The following is a 7,133-nucleotide window of genomic DNA, read 5'->3' as shown; positions in this document are numbered from 1 at the left end:
ACACAAGTCATAGATAATATTTAATGGGGATTAAGTGAAACTTAATCGAGTTACTCGTGATTATTTCTCCCTGTTTTCGGGTATGTTGGAAGGTTTTGAACGGAGTTAACATGTCTGTATAATTTACTAATATGTTCGTAGTGTCAAGAGAATACTGTTGAAACATTTGAGCAAGTTTAAGCTAATTTGCCGTGAATAAAAAGTGCTTGAGAGGTCGAGTTCCCGCTCGTTGATGGAGTAAGCAGCTACGCTAAGTGAAGTGCAGCTGCCAGATATTTTACACCGTTATCTGTATAACATGTTGTATGCACTTGAGTTATGTGAGAATTAAAGATATTTTTTGCTCAACAGTAATAATTGAGTTTGAAGAAAATGAGAATTATGTCTCTAGGAAATATTGACTTAAAAGCAGTGTGTAATTGCTGAAAAAGAATATATTTCCCACAAATATCTTAATTTACAAATTGTTGCATACTTTGTATATTTGCTAAACTTATTAGAGTAAAGTTCTCACTGAGGAAACGCCATCACCTTAACACTTTAGGTGATAATTTCTCCCTGTTTTCAGGGATGAAACACAAAAATGTTATCAACAGTTAGTTATTGACCTCTTTGTTATTTTGAATTATTTTTTTCATTACCAGGTGTTTTATTAGAGTGAATTGATGTATCTGAATGTCACCATGTGCATCAAAACACTTTTCACTCATACCAGTTGTTCCCCTAACAGTTTAGTTTAGTAGCTTTATTGTGATTATATTGAGGGTCAGACAACAATATAATGAAATTTAGACAGCACTGTATTTTCACTGAGAGAAATGCTTGGCAGCAATGATGGAGAAGACATTTGCACACAGAAGACCAGAAGTTCTTTGTGATGCACCCTTGGTTGCTGATTACAAAAGCAGATGGCCGGCTCTCTTCTGTGCACGTGAGGTAGGTGAATAAATGCGCAGCACTTATTTACTTTGATTGCAATATGATGTCTTCATTTAACATGTACTGTATTATTCATATCAGCCAAACAAAATATGGGAAGCCATTGAAGTTAGCTGATTCAAGATTTGGTGAAAGATGACAATTGTCAACTAGTTGGTAATTTCAATGCTATTGAAGATATGATATTCAAACTTGCTTTTGTGTACCCTTTTTTTTTTTTTACATGTAAGCTAACTGCTGAATTTAAGAGGATCACAGGAGTCGGTTTGCTGTCCAAGTTCTTCAAACCTGATGAGGGTGTTTGGCAAGAAAGGCGGCGTTCAAGGAAGAAAGATTAAGAGCATCATGATGCCCATAAGCCAGGTATGATAATGGGGAAAAAAATAGAAACTCTCAAACTTTTGCAGTTGTAATATTTTAAACTTCACCAAAGGCTTGAAAGAGGTAATGTAAGCGGGAGGGAAAGAAGGGGTAAAGTACTTTCTCTAAGAAGGATCTGATGAAATATGTAACGTTGGGCAGATTTGACAATGTCCACTGAAGTTATAATGGTAGTTACTGTTTCCTGGGACCACATAAATGCTTTTATTTTACATATTTCTTTAATTAAGTTTATTGCTTGGACTGAGCTGAGTTTTTAACCAACATTATTGAAGGTTCCTTTAGTTGATATTTGAAAGTTACATACTACTGATGCACCCATGGATATTGCAAGTTCCTATATCATAAAATTTGTCAAAGATTGTGTTACATTTGAAAGAATGTGTCATCCAATGTTGTATTATGTGTGTGTAACATCTACTGTTGATTAAAATGGTTTTTACTTTTTTATTTTAGTGGTTTCCATGTCTGGCCTACATACCTAGAGCGACGCCATTGATGTCAGGAGAGAGTGCATCATCAAAGCCCTGTGTGTTTACCTGAACGAAGAGCCCGAGAACCTTGTGAAAGAATACATGGTATGTAATTTAGTTTTTATTCTCTAGTCCTTATTCTGACATCTGTAAACAAACCAGTTATGTACCTAGAAAGAGACAATGTAATTATAGAATCTTTCACCACTGAAATTAAATAAATTATAGCAGTAATGTGAGTTAAAATGGGAGTGGTATAATATATCTCCATATACATTCTCCACCCCCCCCCCCCCTTTTTTTTTTTCTCCTGTGAAGGACACAGATGGTGAACGCAGTGAAGCTGCAGTGATGGAGACAATGTTTGGAATCTTTGTCGTTCGCAAAGAAGGTGCAGAGCCGGATGATGACCCGGAAGATGTAGGTGTCATTCTGGAGGGTGTGAAAGTTCTGGATGAGTTGGTAAATGTACCACTTGCTGTGGTCATGTTGTTCGCACTTGTATATGCTCTGAACCTCAGCTACCCTCCAGAGCTGAGATACACCTTTGAAGCTTTGCAGAAGATCATCATGGAGCTTGATGGAAACAGACTCTCAAAAAAAATCAAGCACTGAAAACTCTACTTGCACGTTATGGTCATCGTCAATAGTGACCTAGGGGTTACTCTTGCTGGAAGGCAATTGAAGCCATTTGATGAGTAGTTTGCTTTTTAAAAAATGGCATGCTGTGTTTGTCTTTTACCACTTCCAACTGTTGCTATTTGGGGGTTAGAAAATAGAATGTTGTGAAATATCTCTTTAAAAAAGTTAAGGAAAAAATGTGTGAAAAGGTTATTTTCAAAAGGAAACGACGGAATATTATAAAAAATTCTTTGACACTTGAAATATAAGGATGTACAATACTGTGTTTTCAGTTTGTCCTCAAACATTTTTGTTTGCACCCAGTTGCCAGGACCACGTTCTGCACATAACTTGGTAACCAGCTTTGATTTGTATTTTGGTAATCAGAAAGCTCTTAATTTAGATATCTAATGTTTAATTGTTAAATGGTTTACACTTGAAATCTGTCAATGTGTATAGGAATGTATGTTGCAGCCTGATTTTTCAAAAGCCACTTGAGCTTTTGTGGCTACATAGTCAGAATCCAAGAATCCAGTCTAAGAAATGTTCATAGTTTTATACAAAGATGTCTACCTGAGTTTCTATAGATCCGTTTTACTGAAATGAATACATTTTATATGTTGATGTTGATGGCTGCAATTTTCTAACTCAGCAGCTACAATTTTTGCTATTCTTTTTTTTTTGTTTGTTTGTTTTAACAGACATGACATAATACACTGTCTGTGTTTGAACTTAAGTTTTAGGCTGTCTGCTTGTTGTGTTTTCACAGCAACATGTTTCCAAGCAGTTGCTAAGTCAGTATTGCCTTTTCTGGTAAAGTTTAATTCCAACAAATTCGGTTTGCTGTGTTTTTCTTTTCCAAACTTGACACCAGCTGGGGGTAAACTAGATTAACATAAGTGTTTTAATTCCTGACTATATAAACTTCGAAAATGACTTTTCTGAATAATTATGTTAATTTTCTTATGATTAAAAGGTTAATATCTTAGCCTAAAGCATTATTTGATGAATAAACTTAACTTCATGTAATTGTACTACATTAAGAATAAGTTGTAACTACCCTATTAAATTAAGTAATTCATAATCATATCATACAAGTTTAAATAACCCAAGAAAATCAAGTCAGATCCAACTATGGTAAATATGTTACGTTTACCTATACAAATCTAGTTGGACTGAACCATGGTAATTAACTAACCGTAACCCTAGTACATCATGTTGACCCCGCATATTTACATTTAGTTGAGTCAACAACATTCTTTCTAATTAAATTAAACCATTTCATTTAGGTGGAAATTCTTTCCATAATTTTATTATGTTCACCCAACAAGTTATTTTTTTGAGTTCGATTTCTCGCCTCAACTCCTTGTGGAGGGAGGAAATTTCTGCCCTGAAATCTGTCAGGATAGCTGCACGGGAGAGCCGCAGCTCTTCACGGAGGAGTTCAGCCGTGAGTTGACCACCGTCTGTTGCCATCTTGCTTCGTTTGTTAGCTTGTTAGCTTAACTCTGGGTTGTTGTTGTTTTGGTTTTTTTTCCGCTTTATATTTTTTTCCCCTGACGACCGGAGCTATAAATTAGTAGGTTTGAAGAGACCATCGACTGTTTGACCGTAACGTCCCGCCGGATCAACTATAAGTGAGTAAGTGCATAAAATAATTGTAAAGAAACGGGAGCTGACAGGACCTACGTCTGCTCCATGTGGAAGACCGCCGCCCCTCGAAACTTTTGGTCTCTTGTTCCCATTTCTTCTTTTTGCATTTTGAAGCTCTACTTAGAACTTTCTTAAGATCCAACTGTGCAAAATGTAAATTCTTGCAATTTTTTAACTGGTCTTAAGATTTTGATCAGGAGTGTATAACAAGACAGGTTATTGTTTTTGTTTAATGAAGAAAATTGTTTTGAATCTCATTTTGTTTTGAGTTCATGTCAACAGAAAAACAATGAAATAGAATAAGATTTAACTTTTTGTCCCTATCGGCTTTGATTAACAGATTTTTTGGCTATTTGGCCACTTGCAGAGACCTGAGAGGAAATGACCCCTTCCACATCAATGAGCTGTTGTTATCAATTATTGATTGTAGCTGCTTCATAGTAACTGTTCACTGTCCTTCAGTTCAACGAGCAGGCAGGCCTGTTGCTCTGAGGCTTGGACCAGCAGGGTGGATCTGATCAATCCTGCTCATGCAGAGGTCCCTTCAATAGAAATAAATTGCCATGTTGAAGCAGAGTGTTATTGATTGACATGATTGTGACTTTTATAGCCAAATGAAGTGGCAGATGCTGCACTGAACATGCCTCTGTTGTGATGCAAAATTAATTTGCTGACATGACTCAAGCTTCTACTGTCGTTTCACATTTGGACCGGCAGCCATGTACACACATCCATACTGTAGATATATAGGGAATGTATGGTGTTAATTTGCAGGTTAGTGCCCAATCAGGTTAGTCCTTTGAGAAACAGATAGTGTTTTATTGTGCATCTTATTTGTCTTATTTCTATACATATAGTCTTTGCTGCTGTAATTACCTTGTTTCAAGTTATTACCTCTGCCAAGGAGGTTATGTTGTCTCTTGTTTATTTGACAGCAGGGTCACACAAAAAGTACTGAGCCAATTTGCACCCATCTTCGTGGAGGGAGGGTGCATGGACCAGAGAAGAACCTATTATATTTTGGTGCAGAACTGGTAACCTACGAAGAGGTGAATTCAGGATTTTTTATTGTCACTTTCCTTAACATTGTGAGAGTTATGCTAGGGTTGGGCATCTCTGATGTGAGGCCGATACGATACGTATCTCGATACACTGTAAACGATCTGATGCATTAAAGATACATATGCAGCAACAACCAATGCAATGCGATACGATATGATTCACGATGCAATGCAAATCAACGCAATGTGATTTAACAGTGCGATACGATACGATACGATACGATACAATGTGATTGAACGATGCAAAGGAATGAAGCTATGCAATTCAATGAGTCTGTTTGAGTATTGTTGAGCAACTAAAATTACAACCTTTCACAAACTGGCCTTCTTTCCCAAATTCTGTAAAATTGTTCTCCGTCTGTTTCAAGTTTACAGTACACACCATTCATACACCTGGATCACAGAGCAGTGTCTTCAGGGCAGGGATTTCTTTCTCTGAATATAGCTTCCTATTTGGTATTTTGTATCGAGGCTCCAAGACGTGGAGGAGATGTTTGAAGCCTTTGTTCTCTCTATTTTCTTTGGTTGTATTTTACCAGTCTACATGGCAGCTAACGGCTAGCTCCTTTCATCCAGTTTAAAGCTCGCACAAAATAACGTAGCAACACACATAAAGATATAACTGCTTAAACTTTTGTCAGACACACAGTGTCCCAGAGACACATCCAAATGAGTTATTCACTATCATAGAAGAGTAAGAAAACCAGCACATTTGATCAACTGATGATCAACTAAATCAAAAATAAATTCTAAACATTGTCATGTCATATAATTTTATTTCTGCTTGTCTGATACGACTATTTCTAACCTCATCTTTTTATCTTGTCTCATGTTTCTCCTCATCTCACCTAACACTACTCATCTCTCCTTGTCTTGTGTCATCTTTTATGTCTCATCTTGTTTTGACTTATCATATCTCATTTTTATCTCAGCTCATGTCATCTGATTTGATCTTGGCTCAGCTCCAGTGATGTCACCTTGACTTCATCTAAATCTCTTCTCTCATCTCATTCACTGCATCTTATGCTCCCAGGGTTCTTTCCCCTTCTCATCTAATCTTGTCTCATCTCTTCTCTTCCCTCACATCCTCTCACCAGACCAGCTCACCTCACCTCACCTCACCTCACAACCACCTTGCTAGCACCTTATCTATTGTCTCATGCTATTTGATAATCTCTTCTAATGATGAGATTATTTAACTACACCTAACCTCAGATGTTTCAGTTGATCTCATCTCTCCTCTCTTTACATTTATTCCTTACCACCATTGCTCAGTCCTGTCTTGTGTTATCTAATATCTTATCGACACATAATCTCTCATGAACATGACCTGAGCTTATTATCCCCACTCCATCTTACCTCATCCTGCTTTATCTCACCTTGTGTTTATTTCCTTTTCTTACTGTATTGACTGTTTGCTTCTGCTGGTTTCGTTATCTGACATTATCTGATCTAACCTCATGTCAGGTGCTCTGCCTTGTCTTTAGCATTCTCACTTCACCCTCATGTCACGTCATTATTCATCTGCTCTCATTTGATCTATTTTTAATCTAGTTTGGTGTGGTGTGTTCCCTGGTTCTCATAATATAACATCACTTTGATCCTCATCTCTTTCATTTTAATCTCAGGCTGAGTTTTCTGGTGATCAGTGTGTGTGTGTGTGTGTGTGTGTGTGTGTGTGTGTGTGTGTGTGTCAAATCAGTATTCATCAGTAGGCTCTCTGTGTGTCAATAATAATACAAATGAAGGAGCCTCTTTTCGACAAACGTAGATGTTATGTAAGATGAATCTCACACACACACACACACACACACACACACACACACACACACACACACACAAAGCAAAACTGATGTGAGACAAAAGATCTAGAGTAACACTAATTACAAAGAGAGAAAGAGAGGTGTAATCATTGGAAAGAGAGTGTAGTAAATCACTCTCTCTCTCTCACACACACAGACAAATACACCCACCCTCGCATTTTAGTGCTTTATCAGCATTGGAT

The 7,133-nt window shown here is 37.1% G+C and overlaps 1 pseudogene across 1 annotated transcript; it reads left to right on the top strand.

Annotated features, from left to right (window-relative positions):
• Positions 1 to 829: 829 nt before the first annotated feature.
• LOC147817132 (uncharacterized) lies at positions 830 to 3,038 on the top strand (annotated as a pseudogene). Its single transcript, XR_015436617.1, has 4 exons — positions 830 to 936; positions 1,170 to 1,302; positions 1,806 to 1,898; positions 2,112 to 3,038. The product of XR_015436617.1 is annotated as an uncharacterized LOC147817132 (transcript).
• Positions 3,039 to 7,133: the final 4,095 nt, after the last annotated feature.

This window comes from Seriola lalandi, unplaced genomic scaffold (genome assembly GCF_002814215.2).
Source record: "Seriola lalandi dorsalis isolate HSWRI2012SDOR001 ecotype SW California unplaced genomic scaffold, Sedor1 jcf7180002054939, whole genome shotgun sequence".
NCBI lineage: Eukaryota > Metazoa > Chordata > Actinopteri > Carangiformes > Carangidae > Seriola > Seriola lalandi.
The sequence above is the reverse complement of the archived record's forward strand: the minus strand, read 5'-3'. Positions and strand labels throughout refer to the sequence as shown.